The sequence below is a fragment of the Triticum urartu genome, chromosome 1A, assembly GCF_056163025.1.
Source record: "Triticum urartu cultivar PI428250 chromosome 1A, HENAU_Tu73, whole genome shotgun sequence".
Lineage (NCBI taxonomy): Eukaryota > Viridiplantae > Streptophyta > Magnoliopsida > Poales > Poaceae > Triticum > Triticum urartu.
This window is the reverse complement of record NC_141873.1, coordinates 86282971-86303074: the sequence shown is the minus strand read 5'-3', so window position 1 is coordinate 86303074 and position 20104 is coordinate 86282971. Positions and strand designations below refer to the sequence as shown.

The window sequence follows — 20104 nt, the reverse complement described above, 5'->3', positions numbered from 1 at the left end:
TTTTGATGCTAACTTTGACCAAATATTAGAGCAATGATATATGACATGCAACTTACACAAAGCACACCATTAAATTAGTTTGTGAAAGGTTCTTTCAATGATATAATTTTCACATTGTGCATGTCATGTACTATTAATCTTGTCAATAGTCAAAGGCGGTCTTAAAAATCTCATTACGCCCTATATAGATGGAAGGAGGGAGTATGAATCCATGTTATGTCTGATTAAATTTTTTTCGCTTGCTATATAATGCATGTAACCAACTCATACCAACATTTTAGTGCATTCCAAATGTCTATACTACCGCTGCAATTCGAACTAAATTTGAATTTGTTTCTCTATTTCAATAAGAATCTACAATCATGATTGTTGCCAACTTCAACCATCATAGTTTCCTTGCTATCCGCCAGATATAAATTGGACGGCCTATAATGCAAGATGGCAGGCACACCATCATCAACAACCCCGTTTTTTATAAGAGTAGAGATAAAATATATTAAATGTAGTATAACATGTTCATAACCACACCATGTGTATCACCGTTATATATATTCACACATGCATCGGTTTGAAACACTATGATAAATTCTTCAAATATCCGAATTCGCTTTTTATAATGAAGTATATATGATCTCTATTCATCTTTTACACCCACACAACCCTCTTATCTTTGTAGCTAGCGTTAACTTTCTCTTATGCATGCACACGCCCGCATCCCTCTCACCCTCCCTCAGCATTCTCTAGCTCCATCGCGCAAATTCGTCTTTACACTTTAGGTCATTCACCCATGGTGTGTGTAGGCCCCCCAGCTCCTTCTTTACGGCACACATCGATCGATATGCCTCTCTAGCCAGGTGTGCCTAGCACAAACACAAGCTTCCCCTCTTATCTTGTCACCGTCCATGCCTCACTCCCACCACTCTTTTCATCATTCTCGTACTCGCACACTCCTCCCCCCTTGATTTAGTATGCCTCTCGTACCACCTCCTACATGCATCCCTCTCTCTCTATCCTTCTCCTCGTGCCTCATTTGCTTCTAACACACACACACATGCATTGTGACACCCCCGATTCAATCGTACACTAATCATACACGCAAACATGTACGATCAAGATCAGGGACTCACGGGAAGATATCACAACACAACTCTACAAATAAAACAAGTCGTACAAGCATCATATTACAAGCCAGGGGCCTCGAGGGCTCGAATACAAGAGCTCGATCTTAGACAAGTCAGCGGAAGCAACAATATCTGAGTACAGACATAAGTTAAACAAGTTTGCCTTAAGAAGGCTAGCACAAACTGGGATACAGATTGAAAGAGGCGCAGGCCTCCTGCCTGGGATCCTCCTAAACTACTCCTGGTCGTCGTCAGTGGGCTGCACGTAGTAGTAGGCACCTCCCGAGTAGTAGTATTCGTCGTCGACGGTGGCGTCTGGCTCCTGGGCTCCATCGTCTGGTCGCAGCAATCGAGTATAGAAAGGGGGAAAAGGGGGAGCAAAGCAACCGTGAGTACTCATCCAAAGTACTCACAAGCAAGGAGCTACACTACATATGTATGCACTGGTATCAAATGGAATAAGGGTATCATATGTGGACTGTACTGCAGAAAGCCGGAATAAGAGGGGGATAACTAGTCCTATCGAAGACTATGCTTCTAGCCACCTCCATCTTGCAGCAGGAGACGAGAGTAGATGGTAAGTTCACCAAGTCGCATCACATAGCATAATCCTAACCGATGATCCTCCCCTCGTCGCCCTGTGAGAGAGCGATCACCGGTTGTAACTGGCACTTGGAAGGGTGTGTTTTATTAAGTATCCGGTTCTAGTTGTCATAAGGTCAAGGTAGAACTCCGAGTCGTCCTTTTACCGAGGGACACGACTATTCGAATAGATTAACTTCCCTGCAGGGGTGCACCACATAACCCAACATGCTCGATCCCATTTGGCCGGACACACTTTTCTGGGTCATGCCCAGCCTCGGAAGATCAACACATCGCAGCCCTATCTAGGCACAACAAAGAGGTCAGCACGCCGGTCTAAATCCTATGGCACAGGGGTCTGGGCCCATCACCCTTTGCACACCTGCACGTTGCGAACCCGGATGGAAGCAGACCTAGCCTAGCAGGCGTTCCAGTCCAATCCGGTGCGCGCCGCTCAGTTGCTGACGTCACGAAGGCTTCGGCTGATACCACGACGTCGAGTGACCATAACTGTCCCCGCGTAGATGGTTAGTGTGTATAGGCCAGTAGCCAGACTCGGATCATATACCAAGATCTCATTAAACGTGTTATCTTGAAGACACCGCGAACGCCGACCAGGGCCAGGCCCACCTCTCTCCTAGGTGGTCTCAACCTGCCATGTCGCTCCGCCACAAAGATCCACCCAGAGGGTCGTCGGGACAAAGGTCCTTTCAGCCCCCAATCCGTGGATCACTCGCGGGGTACTCCTACAAGCCGACCCGTCTTTAGTCATCATCAGTATAATATATTATGTATAAGTATATACCCGTGATCAACTCCCGAGTGATCACGGCCCGATAGTATAGCATGGCAGACGGACTAGAATGTAGGGCCACTGATGGATTACTAGCAACCTATACTAAGCATGTAGGATTGCAGGTAAGGTATCAACAGTAGTAGCAACAATGATAGGCTATGCATCAGGATAGGATTAACGGAAAGCAGTAACATGCTACACTACTCTAATGCAAGCAGTATAAAGGAGAGTAGGCGATATCTGGTGATCAGGGGGGGCTTGCCTGGCTGCTCTGGCAAGAGAGAGGGGTCGTCAACACCGTAGTCGTACTGGGTAGCAGCGGCGTCGGTCTCGGTGTCTAGCAAGAGAAGAGGGGGAAGAAACAATAAATATAATGCAAACAAGTGCATGGCGATGCATGACATGACAAAGCGTGATGCTAGGTGTTCCCTAACGCGGTACGAGGTGGTACCGGTGAAGGGGGGAAATCCGAGAAAGTATTCCCGATGTTTCGCGTTTTCGAACAGAGGAGCCGAAGGGGGAAAGTTGCGTGTTCGCTATGCTAGGGATGCGTGGCAGATGAACGGGCTGCGTATCCGAATTCGTCTCGTCGTTCTGAGCAACTTTCATGTTGAAAATAATTTAATCCGCGTTACGGATTAAAAGATATGATTTTCTAAAGATTTTATTAATTTCTGGAATTTAATTAATTATTTAAATTAATTCGAAATGGATTTATGACATCAGCCTGATGTCATGCTGACGTCAGCAGTCAACGGGGGTTGACTGGTCAACCTGACCAGTGGGTCCCACTGGTCAGTGTCACATTTTAATAAACAATTTAATTAACCTAATTAGTATTAATTAGGGGGTGGGCCCCACTGTCATACTCTGTTAGATTAATTAACAGTAGTTAACTAGGTTAATTAGTCATTAGATTAATTAATCTTAATTAGTTAGTTTAATCAGAATTAATTAGTTAATTAAATAATTAATTAATTACTTTTATTATTTATTTTTTTATTTTATTTTTATTATATATATATTTTTTATTCCCTTTTTTAAACCGTTCTGGGCCGTGGGGCCATTTGGTCAGTGGCCCGGGGGGCCTATCGGGCGCTGGGCACTAACGGGGCGGGTCGGGCGTTGCGGCGCCCGACTAGGCGTTCGCCCAGATCGCCGTGGCGAGAAGGGCCCGGGCACCGGCAAACAGGCGCTGGGCGACAGCCGGCGGAGCAGCGGGGTTGGGGGCGCGCTCGGCGGTGCGTCGCACCGGCCGGCCACGGCAGCTGGGTGAGGCAAGCGCAGGGAGTCGGCGAGGGAGAGTGGGGCGGGGCCAGTAGGGCGCGAGCAAGGAGGTGGGGCGACGGGGCGCAAGCTGGTGGCTGTGGGTGCGGGGCGGGATGCGCCTGGAGCGCGCATGGGAACGGCGAGGCCGGAGCGAGCGGCACGGCCAGGGCGCGTGCAGCAAGTGCGGCCGGTGGCGAACGGCGGTGGTCGGGCGGTGTTGTGAGGCTGCGACAGGGAGGGCCAGCAGCCAGTAACGGTTGACGGCAAGCGACGGCCGTGGGCAGGAACGGCAAGACGCCGGCGAGCTAGGGCGAGGCCATGGCGGGGGTAGCGGCGACGGGGAGGAACGGGGCGGCGCGGTGAGGGAGAGACGAGGAGAGGGAGGCGCTCACTGGGGCCGTAGGGTTAAGGGCAGTGGGGCGCAAGGTGGGGGTCGGAGACGTCCGCCGGAGGGGAGGCAGTCTGGCGGGGAGGTCCAGCGAGGTCCAGGCGGCGGTGTGGTTTGTTCCGGGCAGCGGAGTCGTTCCCCCAATCCAGATCGGATCGGGAGGGGGGAGGGAACGAGGGAGTGGGGGAAGTGGGTGGTTGGGTCGATCTAGGTCACGGGAGGAGTGGGGGTTATGGGGGCGCCGGCTGGTGGCCGGTTGGGCCGGTGGCCGAATGGGTCGGCCTGCTGGGCCGAAGCCCAGTGGGGGGCCTTTCTCTCTTTTTCCTTTTTTTGTTTGTTTTCTGTTTTTGCAGTTTCTTTTCTTTTTATTTAGTTCCTCATTGTATTTTAGTTTTGTAAAGTACAAAAATGATCCCTAAATTGGTAATAGGAAATATACCACTGCCACAATTAACTTGGTACCTAAATATATTAGTTTGTAATTGTTTATCATTTTAAAAGCATTTAAATAATTGTTTTTGCTACTGTTTAAATCGTTTTAGATTATTTGAACATTCTATAAAAGTGTAGTTCCTTCGCCATAATTACTTATGCATTATTTTGCTCACTCTGAACATTTTAGTTTTAATTTTTGAACACTTTTGTTGTTTGCCTGATTCTTAAATCGAATTCAAATCGGTTTCGAACTAATGCGAGATTAGCCACAGTAATCGAGGTGACGTGGCATCATTAGTGGAGGATTACTGTAGCACGATTATTCGGGCGTTACATGCATGTATACCGATCGATCTCCCAACATATACCTAGATCGACTTTAACTACCCCCCCATCGATCGTCGTACCTCACAAGTTATGTCTCTCCTTTCTCTAACAAAGGGCGATTGATCTTCCCATGTAGTTACGTCTGCTTACCACAGCCACATCGTCCCCCCTCATCATTCTTGCATACCTCCTGACCGGTCTCTCACACGCACGTGCACATACAACAAGCAGCCATCTCCTCTCTTATTGATATTGCGGTCGTGCCCTCCGTTTGTCTAGCAAGCCTATCCCACCATTTGTTAGAAGCAACTCCATTACCACCCCCTCCAACACTCTAGCTTTGTCTCTCTCCCAACCTTATTCCTCTCCTGCACATATGCATGGATGCCGATCGATCTCCCTTAATACATGAGGCAGATCGATCTCCTTAATACATGAGGTAGGCCTCTCTCCTCCTCCACACATATACCAGCCATTGTACCTCTATAGTTAATTGGGCCTCCCTCTTCCCCCACCACACACCGATAGTCGAGCGCTGCAGGTAGGTATCCATGCCATAGAGACAAACTGCACATGTCCCATCTCACGTTCCAGTAGGCCAGCCACTCTATATCTTTGATGTGGGCACACACAAATTCGATGGCACTCTTTATCGATCGCGCGCGCGCACACACACACACATCATCCCTCTCTTCGATTCTATGGACACCTCAAGATGCATTTGTATGATTAGTTTATCTTGTGAGAGAAAAGGTTGAACGAGGGAAGGCCTTATTTGCGAATGTGGAGAGACGTCTGGGTATATTTTTGCAAAATTTCCATAGTTTCTTTCCTATCCATTAGATATAAATCCGACGGCCTATATTACAGGATGGCACACACACCATCATCACCAACTCTGTTTTCTACTCCCTCCGTCCGAAAATACTTGTCATCAAAATGAATAAAAAGGGATGTATCTAAAACTAAAATACGTCTAGATACATTTCTTTTACCCATTTTGATGACAAGTATTTTCAGACGGAGGGAGTATTTGTCTTTTTAGAGATTTCAACAAGTGACTATGACCGGACCTTACCAACATACTCAAAAAAGTAGTCCATAATTTTGATGTTACCCTCTTTTCTTGGCGGTGCGGTGCCATATGGATACCTCATAAATAAATAAAGTACTACATGATACTAATATATGATACATGGTGCAGGAGTACTAAGTATTATTAATACAGTTTTGCTAGAACTCATCTAGATGAGATATAATTTGGTCTCATTCATCTTTTATAGCCATTGGATGTGATGCTATATAAGATGCGTGTGTGCTGATGTGGGTTGTATTTGTTCTTGTGCAACAAACTGACCACTGCATGTCATGTTTGATAGTCTCAAGTCATTAAAAGCATACAAGCCCCACATCTCTTCTTGGTTGATTCCTCTATTTATGTCAAAAAATAAGAAACAACGTGAGAGTTAATGCACCACACCTATGTGTTTACTATTTGGTTTTCGTAAGATGACTTAATACTCACCTAGATGGAGGGAGTATTCGATTTGACAGTGGCCAACGCAGTTCCCGATACGGCTTTAATGCAGATGAGGGAGGGAGTAGCGGTTCCCGATATGTTGAACGACCAATGCATCCACCTTCAATTAATGCATGAGGGAAGTAATGGGAGGAGGTCCGGGAAAAGAGGCTGCATGATGTGAATGCAACGCAGTTTGCCCTCATTGCCCTCATATAAAGGCACCCCTCCATTCCAATGCATCTATCACATCGTACGCACCTAAGCATTTGCCTAAGCACCTACACTAAGCACAAAAGAGCTCACTCCAGACCCATGGTGGCGATGCTCGTGAGTGGCCAGCGGCTGCGCCAGATGGTCCACGACGCTGGCCTGCGGCATGGCGCAGAGGATCGTCTCCAGACGGTGTTGGAGACCGCCTGGTGGATGGCCGCCTTCGACACCAACTACGACTCTCAGTTGGACCAGATGATTGTTGCCACCAGCAACAAGTTCACCGTCCTCAAGAAGCTCGCGGACGACATCGCCGTACTCCTCCAGCCCGCGCGCCCGGGCTCCTCACTGCCTACCACCCTAATCGGCCTCCATGGCCGGAGCCTCTTTCAAGCACTGGTGGCCCTGCGACTGCCCGCCGACGCCACGAAGAATGTCCACCTGGAGGTCGCGCTCGCCGCGAGGCGCCTCGCCCTGCAAGAATTCGTCGACCTACACATCCACATGCACGAGGAAATCATGTACATAGGTATCTACAAGGCTAGTGAGGATGCTACAACGTTGGCCTTCCTCAACCGGCTGGAAGCCTTGGATGCCTTTGCTGAGAAGCACCTCGACCTCGCCACAAAAGCCATCGCTCCTTAGCCGCCAGTCGGTGGCCCGGCGCACTAAGTTGAGGAGGAGGAGGTCGTACGTTTGTGGATCCATATTTCTTCTTGCCTTCTGTAACCACCACTGCGATCGCATTATCGTAGCCTTAATTCTTATTGTGTTGTTGCATTCTCGTTCCAGTCAATACCGACATGTGCGATCCCTTTACTTAATTATATGCATCACTGTAACTAGTACTCCATCCATCAATTTATAAGTTGTGCTTACCTTTTCCATCAACTTCGTGCAACGCACGGGCATCTTGCTAGAAACACTAGAATATGTCTATATAATCCGTATGTGATAATCCATTTGAAATCTCAAAAAAGACAAATATTTAGGTACGGAGGGAGTAATATATTAGGAGTATATCAAAACAATAGTGATTTCTTTCAAGTTTGTGAACAAATACTACTATTCTACTACTTTGGATCCGTTGCAACGCATGGACACATTGCTTGTAAAAGGAAAAGGCCTGCCGCGTTCGCGTCGCACCCCTACACGCCCGGGAATCGGGAGTACAACACGGCCCGTCCGGCACGACACAGAGCTTAGGGAAGGCGTGTCGCCTAGCATTTTCACTTTCATGTGGGGCCGCCATTGAGCAAACCGACACCCCGCCTACCGCCGGGTTGGAAAACAGAAACGAGGGGAAGATCTAGCTGTAGCACGGAAGCCAAGAAATTTGGTGTCAGACGGGGCTCATTGATAGAGTAGGAGCATTCCATACTAGTACTACTCCTACTAGTACCAAGTTTGTACTCCTAATACTATATTACTAGTACTACCACTATACAACTAGTAGGTACGTGCACGACACAACATCGTAGGAACAAAAAACGGGAAGATCTTATTTTGGGTGATTTATCTTTTTTTCAATCAACGTAGTGTGAATAATATGATGTGGGGGGCACCCATGAAGCTTATGTGGCTTGGTTGCATGGCTATGGAAGGTTAGAGAAAAATAAATAGATAATGTGTTTAGAGTGCACTCCACTAAATATATATATACTTTGGATCCATTGCAACGGACTGACACATCTATATCTATACCCCCTATATAGTGTGTGAAAAACTTTGAAAGTTGGTCGTTGGATGAAGCCAATCCGATGGTACAAAGATGGCAAATCCGAGCACTACTGGCCGTTGGATATCATCCACCAGATTCTTCCACATGTATAATCTAGAAGACTCCATGGTTGAACTTAATTCATGACTAAGGGCCTCTTTGATTCATAGGATTGCAGAAACACAGGAATAGGAAAAAAGTATGATTGGAATGGCATGTTCATTGGTTCCCTATAGGATTTGAGTTTGGTTGATTGTGTCACATGAAAAACAAAGGATTTCTTTCAAGAGGTTGTAGTGCATGTTAGAATTCCTATGAAACGTAGTACAAATGAATCCTTAGGAAAATATTCTACATGATTCAATCCTACGAATCAAACGACCAACATAGGAAAAATTCCTAAGGATTCTAATCCTTCAAAGATCCTATGAAAAATCCTTTGAATCAAACAGACCCTAACTTTGCCACAACTAAGCTTAGGCAAAGTTATTAGTTCTTCAAAATGAGAGAAACAAGTAGGCAGGCCTAAGGGAATCTTGCCACATTTTTTGTGTGTATGTCATGTGGGGCCTTAGTGTGGCTTGCCTAAGGTGTGGCTTGAACCAAACACTCACCTAAGTTAATCAAACTTGCCTAACCTTACATTCCACCAGATTTTGCCACATGTTAGAATCCAGAAAGCTCCACATGTAGAAGCATAATGCACAAACCACCAGAATCTAATGCGTGCAATGCACATGTACCTTACTAGTACTAGTTGGTAGTAGTAAGAAACAAATTCCAGTTTTGGCACGAGCTCGTACTGCGCGAGCATCACAAGGCCTACCACAGGAGTTACATTTCCCTCTCGGGGCCCACAGGACCGAACTTCAGTGGCTTAGTGCCTGACCTATGAGTCAATGACATGTGGACCTTAAATGCGCCTGGCCCACATGTCATTCTCATGGTGGTGGCATGGTTTGCGACTCACTCGTTCGAGATGAACCGGTCGGTGGTGGCGTGGCCGTGGCGAGGGTGCCACAGCTGGGCGTCGGGGCGTTATGAGGCGTAGATGGGCACACCGGCGGGTACTACCTGTAGTACTCCCTCCGGTCCTTTTTACTCTGCATATTAGGTTTGTCCGAAGTCAATCTCATCCAACTTTGACCAAGTTTATATAAAAAATTATAGACATTCACATAAAAACACCAATATCATTAGATTCATCTTGGAATATATTTTTCATATTATATTTATTAGATATTATAGATGCTAATAATTTCTAATATAAATTTGGTCAAACTTAGCAAAGTTTGTGTGGGCACCCTGACTCATAAGTCGTGATCACTGAATGCACGTGTACAGTGATCCCAGAGATCAATGCTCACTGAACAGACAGAAGCTGAATAACAAGAGTCTTACATCCACACATACCGTCTTACACAAATTATGACCATTATGGTCAAGTCTAACATAGATAAAGCCACAAGGGCTGAATATCAAATAAACTTAAGCAGCGGAAATCTTCGTTGATAAGTAGAACCCATGCCATCTGCCTTAACCCTACAGGCATTCTGACTGGGAAACGTCCTAGTTCGCATGTTCGTCTCCAAAGAACTCTTCTTCGAACTCCGGTTCTTCCATGCCTGGCCAATTAAATAACCAGTGGCAAGCCAATGAGTACTTTGAATGTACTCGCAAGCAACCCATGTTTTGGCTCAAGATACAACAATGCATGCCATAGGTAAATTTTTGTAGAAAGCTAATTTTTGTTGCGATATGACATGTTCAATAACTGGTAAACTATGCATCGCATGAATTCAAGTAACCATAGGGGTTGGTTACATATACCAACATAAAGGGAGTGGGCTCCAACCCAATCCATTCATGTCAAGTCCTTTGACTTGACCCAAGAAGTACTTCCCACACACACTGGTTTGTAAACAAGTGGACGTAGCCCAAGAGCGGTTACCCAACTGTCCTTGACCGTGGACATGGCTATTCGAATAGTTTTACACTCTACAGAGGTTGCACAGTTTACCCACAAGATCCGGGGAACTTCCGTGTCATCCACGACCCGCGGTACCTCAAGTACCCGGGGTAAGCACCCGATCACTATCTTTCCCTAGATGACACTAACATGGAGTCCACTCGATTGGTAGTAACCCCCGTGCCCAACCTTTCACAACTTAAAATTGTGGAGCCTTGCTCCCATATTCATCACATACCACTGGCACGGGGTACCAACGGTGTGTCCGGTGCCCCATAAAAATGTTCTTGGCCGCCCTACCTGGCACGACCCCGTCCCGAGAGAGAGCACCAACTCTCCCCTGTCACTAGTAATGCGGGCTCCAAGCTAGTATCGGCCTAGGTAATCAATAATGCCCTTTACCATATAAGGGTAGAGTGGTTGCGCATGTAAGGTTGGAATAACGGCCGCAACTTAAACCAATCCGTTTTGAAAACAACACACACTTGCCTCGGTACACCACTTCGTCATCAAGTGGCTACCCAACTCATCATCTCCCCCAGGCATAAGTGTCACCCGATGGGGTTTTCGAAAAGTCTTTTGAAAATACTATGTCTCCATCACCATGCATATTCCCGTCCCTTTTTGCGTAGCACTACTTTAGCATCCTATCTACTCCCACCGACATAACCCTCATAAGGAGGTAGGGTCATGCACAATGCAAGTATTAGCAAGGAAGTAATAGAGGCAACCCATCAAAGTGGTTACCATCTCATCATGATTCTGATGCAACACTAATAAAGTGCTATATGACATGCATAAAAAGGGTTTCATAGACATGGTCAAAGGGCTGCTTGCCTGGCTCAGCAAAGTCTTCTCGGTCTTCTGGTCCAATTCCTTCGTCGGCAACGCAATCTATCGTCACAAATAATAACGAGAAAAAAATAAGGTAATAATAAAACAGAAAAACCAAGGTGCTCAGAAAAATGTCAACTTATTTTTGTTAAATATTAGGATGAAAACTAAGAAGGCGAAAATTACTAGTTTTGGATTTGGAGTGGCAGAAGAGAAGAAATGGATTTGTAGAGGGGTCTAAATATATTCAAATTTGAATTTGAATATGGATAGTACATAAAAGTTGTTTGGACATGAGTGAAAATTATACCATTAAACAGGTGGGATTTTTATAAGATTTTAGGAACTGGAATTGTTGCATTTGGATTAATATTTAATCCTGTGGAATTTTTGGAAAAGTGACAGAAAAAGAAAAGGAAAAAGGGCTCTGTGCCTGTTGGCCCAGAACAGCCGCAGGGCAGCAGCCCAGCCAGTGACGCAGCCCAGCCGAGCCGTCGCACGCGCGCCAGGTTTGAACCTGACGGGCGGGGCCCAGCTGCCAGTGGGAGAGAGAGGGGAGGGGTCAGAGACGCCGCGCGTGTGAGCCGTGCCATTGGCACGCTCGGGCGGCCATCGCACGTGCGAGCTGGGGCGAGAGGAGGGAGAAGGAAGAGGGGGACCAGGGTTTAGCGTGCCGCGGACGCCGAGGTGCATCGTTGGGCGTGCTGGGGAGGCCCGAGGTGGCCGGAGGCGGTTGGAAGGGGGAGGCTACAGTGCGGGAGCGCCTGTAGCGCGCTCCAGAGCGTGCAAATGGCTGGCATAGCCATTTTTTATGCAACATGGGCGTGTCCAAACGTGTCTGGTAGCTCTAGGGGGAAGTAAAGAAGTGCGTTGTGGCCTTGGATGCCTTGGGGAGTCAGTAGGAGAGGAGAGAGGTAGAAGAAGAGGGAGAGAGGGGCTGTCCAGGGAGGTAAATGGGGTTATTTTACCCTTCAATCATTGATCTGAGGCCAGGGAAGAGTTACTGGAGGTAGGAGAGGACTAGGAGGAGTTGTGGTAAAAAGTTGAGCTCAAGGAGAATAGTGTTAGTGGTCAAAATGGTGATTTTTGAAAAGTGGCAGAAGGTGTTTGATTATGGTTTGGGTAAGAAAAAGATTTCCAATTGCCATGAGACTCCACAGGGTGAAATGACACATATAAATAGGGTCTTCCACCAATTTGGAGCTTATAAGGGAAAAGTTGCCAATGCAACTTTTGTAAACCCTAGAAATTAGCAGAAATGAACTTGTGTAGATCTAGTTGAGCAAGTCACTTCCCCTTGATGCACCACTTGGTGTAGTGGCCTCATTTGGTCATGTGAACATGCTCACAAAAGTTGGGATCAAGGAGAGAAAGTTGGTAGTACAAACTTGTTCAAATTTGATTCTGGTCAGAGAGGGTTTTGGGTCATTTTGGTGAACCAAAATGACCTTAATTGACATGAGGCTTTGTATGGTGATAACAATATGCATTTGTGACTTGCTAGATTTTCCTTGGATTTTTATGAAAATATTTCTTGTAGAAATATTTCAAATCCTTGAAATGGGCAGAAATGGTTTTGGGAGGTTTTGTCCAATATTTTGATCATGACCATGTGTTGAAACTCATATATATGGGAAATATATATCCACTGAGTTTCCCTGATTTTTCTCAAATATTTTTAAAACAATAAAATAATTTTCCCTATTAAAGACCATTTCTGGCCTTAAGAAAAAGCTTTTAAATAAAATGGGAAAATAACTTTTAAAATTATATCTTTGTGGTTTATGGGAATCCTTTATCTAATAGGTTTCAAATATACTTTTTGAAATATTTTTCATACCCCAAATCAAGTACTTGTAGTGCAAACCTCAATTCAGGGGTTTTTGGAAAACTAAATTTTGAAAATACTATTTGGCCAAATTATTTTTGTAGGAAAATACTATATTACACTATACACATGGCATGATCACTGGGCAGAAGTTTGGGGCAAGCAGATGAAGTAGAGAAGGTGGAGTAGTTGACTTTAAAGAGCACTTGAAAAACCACACAGAGAAATCCAACTCCAAAATAAAAGCCAAATAATGCAGAAGTTTTTGTTGATCTAAATTTTAATGCTTTATTAATGCAAATGAAATGTTACAAAATGCAGGGTGTGACAGACCTACCCCCCTTACAAGAATCTCGTCCCCGAGATTCCTAAACTAGGATTTAAAGAGATACAGAAACTCAGATCTAAGGTAGTCTTCACATTCCCAGGTTGCTTCTGCTTCAGTGTGGTTGCTCCACTGGACCTTGAAGTACTTGATGGTGCGGCTTCAAGTGCGTCGTTCAGCCTCGTCCAAAATGCAGATGGGTCTCTCGCAGTAGGTCAAATCGGGCTAAAGGTCAATGGCTTGGTGACACGTGGAATACGTTGTGCACATCGGATAGTTCAGGTGGCAGTTCCAATTGGTAAGCCACTTCTCCTCGCCGTTCAGTGATCTCGAAGGGGCCGATGTATCTTGGTGCGAGTTTTCCTTTGACATGGAAGCGCTGGGTTCCCTTGAGAGGTGTGACCCGGAGATAGACATGGTCTCCAACTCGGAAGGTCATGTCTCTCCGACGTGAGTCAGTGTAGCTCTTCTGCCTTGACTTGGCAGTCTTCAAACGCTCTCTGACAAGCTGGACTTGCTCTTCTGCTTCACGGAGGATATCGGGCCCAAAGACTAGTCCTTCTCCGGTCTCTGACCAATTGAGGGGTGTGCGACACTTGTGTCCGTACAACACCTCAAATGGTGCTATCTGGAGGCTTGACTGATAACTGTTGTTGTAGGAGAACTCGGCGAAAGGGAGGCAATCTTCCCACCTAGCTCCATATGCTAAGACACAGGCTCGGAGCATGTCTTCGAGTATCTGATTCACTCGTTCTGTCTGACCTCCGGTCTGTGGGTGGAAAGCAGTGCTGAAGGACAACTTGGTCCCCATGGCCTCTTGGAACTTCTTCCAGAACCTTGAGGTAAAATGGGTTCCTCGGTCTGACACAATCTCCTTGGGAACACCATGAAGGCTTACAATTCTGTTGATGTAGAGGCAGCTAGCTGGTTTCCCTTGTAAGTCGTTTTGACAGGAATGAAATGGGCTAATTTGGTCAAATGGTCGACTATGACCCAGATGGAGTCATGTCCCTTATTTGACCTGGGTAATCCAGTGATGAAGTCCATTCCGACTTTATCCCATTTCCATTCAGGCACCTTGAGAGGTTGTAACAATCTAGCCGGTCGCTGATGTTCATCTTTGACCCTTTGGCATATGTCACACATAGCGACGAAAGTGGCTATCTCTCTCTTTATGCCATGCCACCAGAATCTTTCCTTTAGGTCTTGATACATCTTGGTTCCTCCAGGGTGGATGGAATACGGGGTGTCATGAGCTTCTTGCAAGATCAAATTCTTGAGCTCAATCTTGTTAGGTACACAAATGCGATTCCCAAACCACACAATTCCTTGCTCATCCTCTGAGAATCCTGGGGCCTTGCCTGCCTTGATCTTCCTCTTGATGCCTTCAATACTTTCGTGTCCCTTCTGAGCTTCCTTAACATCATCTATCAAGGTAGGCCTAACTTCGAGGTTGGCCAAGAATCCTGGTGCAACCAGTTCCAACCCAAAGCTTTCAAGTTCTTCATACAAGGCGGGTAGCCTGTCCTTAAGCATAGCATTCAAGGAACAAGCCTTTCTGCTTAATGCATCTGCTACCACATTAGCCTTTCCAGGGTGGTATTGAACACTAAGGTCATAATCCTTGATCAACTCTAGCCATCTTCTTTGCCTCATGTTCAATTCCTTCTGAGTGAAAATATACTTTAGACTTTTGTGATCCGTGTATATCTCACACCGCTTCCCTAGGAGGTAATGTCGCCATGTCTTCAGGGCATGAACTACAGCTGCCAACTTGAGGTCATGAGTAGCATAGTTCTCTTCATGAGGCCGTAGTTGCCTCGAAAGGTAAGCTATGACTTTGCCATCTTGCATCAGAACACCTCCTAGTCCGGTTCTCGACGCATCACAATATATCACAAATTCCTTGTGTATATCTGGTGTGGCCAAAACTGGGGCGGTGGTCAATCTCTTCTTCAGCTCCTGGAAGCTTTCTTCGCACTTTGGCGTCCATTCAAACTTCTTGTCCTTCTTCAAGAGCTGAGTCATGGGTCGTGTAATGCTTGAGAATCCTTCAACGAACTTGCGGTAATATCCTGCAAGTCCGAGGAAGCTTCTGACTTCCTTCACATTGCTTGGGGATTGCCATTCAGTCACGGCTTCAATCTTAGCGGGATCGACCGACAATCCTTCTTCGGTCAAAACATGACCCAAGAATCCAACTTCACGCAGCCAAAATTCGCACTTGCTGAACTTGGCATACAGTTGGTGCTCTCGAAGCTTGTCTAGGACCATCCTCAAGTGTTGCTCGTGCTCTTCTTCCGTCTTCGAGAAGACAAGAATGTCATCAATGAAGACAACGACAAACTTGTCCAAATATTCCATGAAGATTCATGAGATACATGAAGTAAGCTGGGGCATGTGTCAATCCAAAGGACATGACCGTGCACTCATACAGGCCATATCTGGTTACAAATGTCGTCTTCGGAATATCTTGGGGTCTGATTTTCAGCTGGTAGCACCCAGATCTGAGGTCGATCTTGGAGAACACCTTGGCCCCATTGAGTTGATCAAACAGATCTTCAATCTTGGGAAGTGGATACTTGTTCTTGATTGTAACTTCATTGAGGGAGCGGTAGTCAATGCACAAGCGGATGGTACCGTCCTTCTTTGCCACAAACAGAACAGGTGATCCCCAAGGGGAGGCACTAGGGCGGATAAATCCCTTCCTCAACTGCTCTTCCAGTTGCTTCTTCAACTCTGCTAACTCTTCCGATCCCATTCTATAGGGCTTCTTATAGATGGGTCCTGCTCCGGGCATGACCTCGATGATGAAATCAATGTCTCGGTCTGGAGGCATTCCCGGTAGCTCATCAGGAAAGACATCGGGGTATTCGCATACCACCGGCACTTGCTCCAATCCGACTTCAGTCAGACAGTTGACTTGGTTGGCTTGAGAAGAGGAGGGGTTGGAGGCAAATTTAACTTCGACTCCTTGGTCATTGGTTACAGTGACGGTCCGGTTGACGCAATCTAACAAGCCTTGGTGCTTGATGAGCCAATTCATTCCTAAGATCACATCCAAGCCTTGTGATCTTAAGACGATAAGGTCTGCTAGGAACTCTACCCCATTGATAACAATTCTGACTCCTTTACATCCTATCTTGGCTCTCATCTCTGCTCCGGGGGTTTGCACCACCATAGGGTTATTCAGGGGTGTAGGGGTCATGCCACTTTTTAATGCAAACTCTTGGGTGACAAATGAATGCGTGGCTCCAGAATCAAACAAGACAGTTGCAGGTGCTGAGTTAACAAGGAACGTACCCAGCACGACATCCGGGTCTTCCTGGGCTTCTTCTGCAGTGACATGATTCACACGACCCTTGCCATTGTTGGGCGGGTTGCGGGGGTCTTGGTTCCTTGGTGGCATTCCACGGCCTTGCCCTAGGTTCTGCGCATTAGGGCGCGGGGCATCGGGCTTCTTGTTAGGGCAATTCTTGGAGTAGTGTCCTGGCTGACCACATCCGAAGCAAGTGACTTAATTGGGGTTGCTGCTCTTGCCGACATTGTTATTGGGGTTGTTGTAAGTTGGCCTGGGGTTGGCATACGGCTGAGGCTGATAGTTGATACGAGGTGCAGGGCTCTTGGCTGTTGATAGGTTGGCTTGACCGGGGCTGGCTGCCACGGGCGAGGCCTCTGGTTGCTGGAGCTACCCTTGCTGATCATCTTGCGCTTACGAGTATCGTCCAAAGCACGTCGCTTGTCCTCAAGCATGAGTGCCTTGTTCACCAGATCAGGAAAGGTTGGGCAGTCACACACAACAAGCGAGTACTGCAGAGTCTGGTTAAGGCCTTCCATGAAGCGCTCCCTTTTGGCAGCATCAGTGCTGACATCCTCAGGAGCATACCTTGAGAGAACACTGAACTTCTGCATGTACTCCTTGACAGTGCTACTTCCTTGCTTCAGGGCTCGGAATTCACGCTTCTTGATGGCCATGATTCCGGAAGGAATGTGGGCCTTGCGGAATTCTGCCTTGAAGTCATTCCAAGTGATGTTTTGCTCAGCATGCATGGCCTTGAATCCATCCCACCAAGCTCTGGCAGTTCCCCCGAGACAGTGAGCAGCATATGCCACCTTCTCACGGTCCTCAGTGCATCCGACTAGTTCCAGCAGATCCTCAATGGTGCGGACCTAGTCGTCTGCATCCAGGGGTTCAGCAGTCTCGATGAAGGTGGGTGGTGCATGCTTCTTGAACTCCACCAACGTGGAACGTCCATTGCCGTTTCCCGCCGGTTGGCGATTGACAGCTTGAGCAATCATCTGGAGGGCTGCAGTGTTGGCTTGGCGTTCCTCTCGGAAGGCTTGGAGAAGCTGAGCCATGTCCATGTTTGGAGGTGGTGGCGGTGGTGGAGCTTGTCCTTGGGTTTGGTGCTGACTAGCTTCTGCTCCGGCTGAACTTCTGGCTTCTTGCTGCTGGGTAGAGGTACCAGTACGAGTTACAACAGGCATCATGTTAGAGCGGTCAAGGTCTCATGATTGGGAAAGATGGGGAAAGAAATATAGATGGGATGCCTAGTAAAGGGGTTGGTATGACACTAATTGTTTTCATGCAAGGGCCAAAAGGCCAAACACATTCATTAAAATCCAAATGGGTGATGTTGTCACTTACAAGTTCCCGTAGGAAAGCATGATGTCCATCAAACACATCAAAAGCAAACACAACACTACATGGCTTCATATGAACCATTTCAAGGACTCGACTTCGCATAGGGGTGCACGACCTATCCTACCGTAGGGGTTACTAACGGGCATATCCGGGTTGCGAATGATGCCTAAGTGGTGGAATGCTCGGTCGCGTAGTCTGCCTCTTCTGGGTCTTCCTCCTCGTCATCGGTGGCCTGACTTCCTTCATTGCTCGAAGGGGTGGGGGAGTGGAGGAGCTCAACACGGTGTTGCTTTGCCGGTGGTGTGAAGAGCTTGTGGTAATCCCTTGCGCTCATGCGGTGCTGATGTGGTGGTTCCCCATCCTTTGGGGGTCTTCCGCCTCGGTATGCGATCGCGGGCTGACCAGGGGGAGCACCTTCCTTCTTGATCCTATCCATCTTCCCTTGTGCTTGGCGAAGAAGTGCCTTGGTCTCATGAAGTTCCTTTCGGAGCTCCATTGATTCCGAGGCCAAGTGTTGTGCCAAACTATCTGCACAAAGGCTGAAGTAGGTCTGGAATCGAGTGGAAGTCCTTCTTCTAATGGTGGAGCTGGCGCACTACTCTCATCCTCACCTTCCTTCCAATAAGGCAAGAAGCGGGTTGCCAACTCGTCTGCCATCTCTGGAAAAAGGTCTCGGAGGCGGGTGAGTGCCTTGAGGGTTGCCGTCTCGACGGCAAGAACCAGTGTTGCCATCTGGGGTCCCTTGAAGAACCAGCTTGTTGGAGAGTCATTAGCCTTCACGATCACTTCCACATGATACTCCGTCTCGGTGTCATTGATCCAATGCTCATGGTAGGTGAAAATGGGGGCTCGGTGAAACTGGCACTTCGTGAGGCTATCCTCCAAAAGCACGGGAAATCCAATGGTCAGGAAGTCTTCGGGTACGGCAGCCATCTACAAAGGTTGAATGGGAGAGGTCAATAAGGGAAATATATCTTGGGTGGGGTAAGCTTTAGAAAAGAAGAGAAGTTTATATGGTCTCAAGCTAACTAATGTCCATGTTAACTAAGGCTTCCTACAGTCAGGATGGCTCTGATACCAGCTTTGTGGGGACCCCGACTCATAAGTCGTGACCACCGAATGCACGTGTACAGTGATCCCAGAGATCAATGCTCACTGAACACACAGAAGCTGAATAACAAGAGTCTTACATCCATACATACTGTCTTACACAAATTATGACCATTATGGTCAAGTCTTACATAGATAAAGCCACAAGGGCTGAATATCAAATAAACTTAAGCAGCGGAAATCTTCGTCGATAAGTAGAATCCATGCCATCTGCCTTAACCCTACAGGCATTCTGACTGGGAAACGTCCTAGTTCGCATGTTCGTCTCCAAAGAACTCTTCTTCGAACTCCGGTTCTTCCATGCCTGGCCAATTAAATAACCAGTGGCAAGCCAATGAGTACTTTGGATGTACTTGCAAGCAACCCATGTTTTGGCTCAAGATACAACAATGCATGACATAGGTAAATTTTTGCAGAAAGCTAATTTTTGTTGTGATATGACATGTTCAATAACTGGTAAACCATGCATCGCATGAATTCAAGTAACCATAGGGGTTGGTTACAGATATCAACATAAAGGGAGTGGGCTCCAACCCAACTCATTCATGTCAACTCCTTTGACTTGACCCAAGAAGTACTTCCCACACACACTGGTTTGTAAACAAGTGGACGTAGCCCAAGAGCGGTTACCCAACTGTCCTTGACCATGGACATGGCTATTCGAATAGTTTTACACTCTGCAGAGGTTGCACACTTTACCCACAAGATCCGGGGAACTTCCGTGTCATCCACGACCTGTGGTACCTCAAGTACCCGGGGTAAGCACCCGATCACTATCTTTCCCTAGACGACACTAACATGGAGTCCACTCGATTGGTAGTAACCCCCATGCCCAACCTTTCACAACTTAAAATTGTGGAGCCTCGCTCCCATATGCATCACATACCACTGGCATGGGATACCAACGGTGTGTCCGGTGCCCCATAAAAATGTTCTTGACCGCCCTACCTGGCACGACCCCGTTCCGAGAGAGAGCACCAACTCTCCCCCATCACTAGTAATGCGGGCTGCAAGCTAGTATCG

The 20104-nt window shown here is 47.0% G+C and overlaps 1 pseudogene; it reads right to left on the bottom strand.

Moving 5' to 3' along the window:
• Positions 1-16677: 16677 nt before the first annotated feature.
• Positions 16678-17814, bottom strand: LOC147990157 (uncharacterized; annotated as a pseudogene).
• Between the last annotated feature and the right edge of the window lie 2290 nt (positions 17815-20104).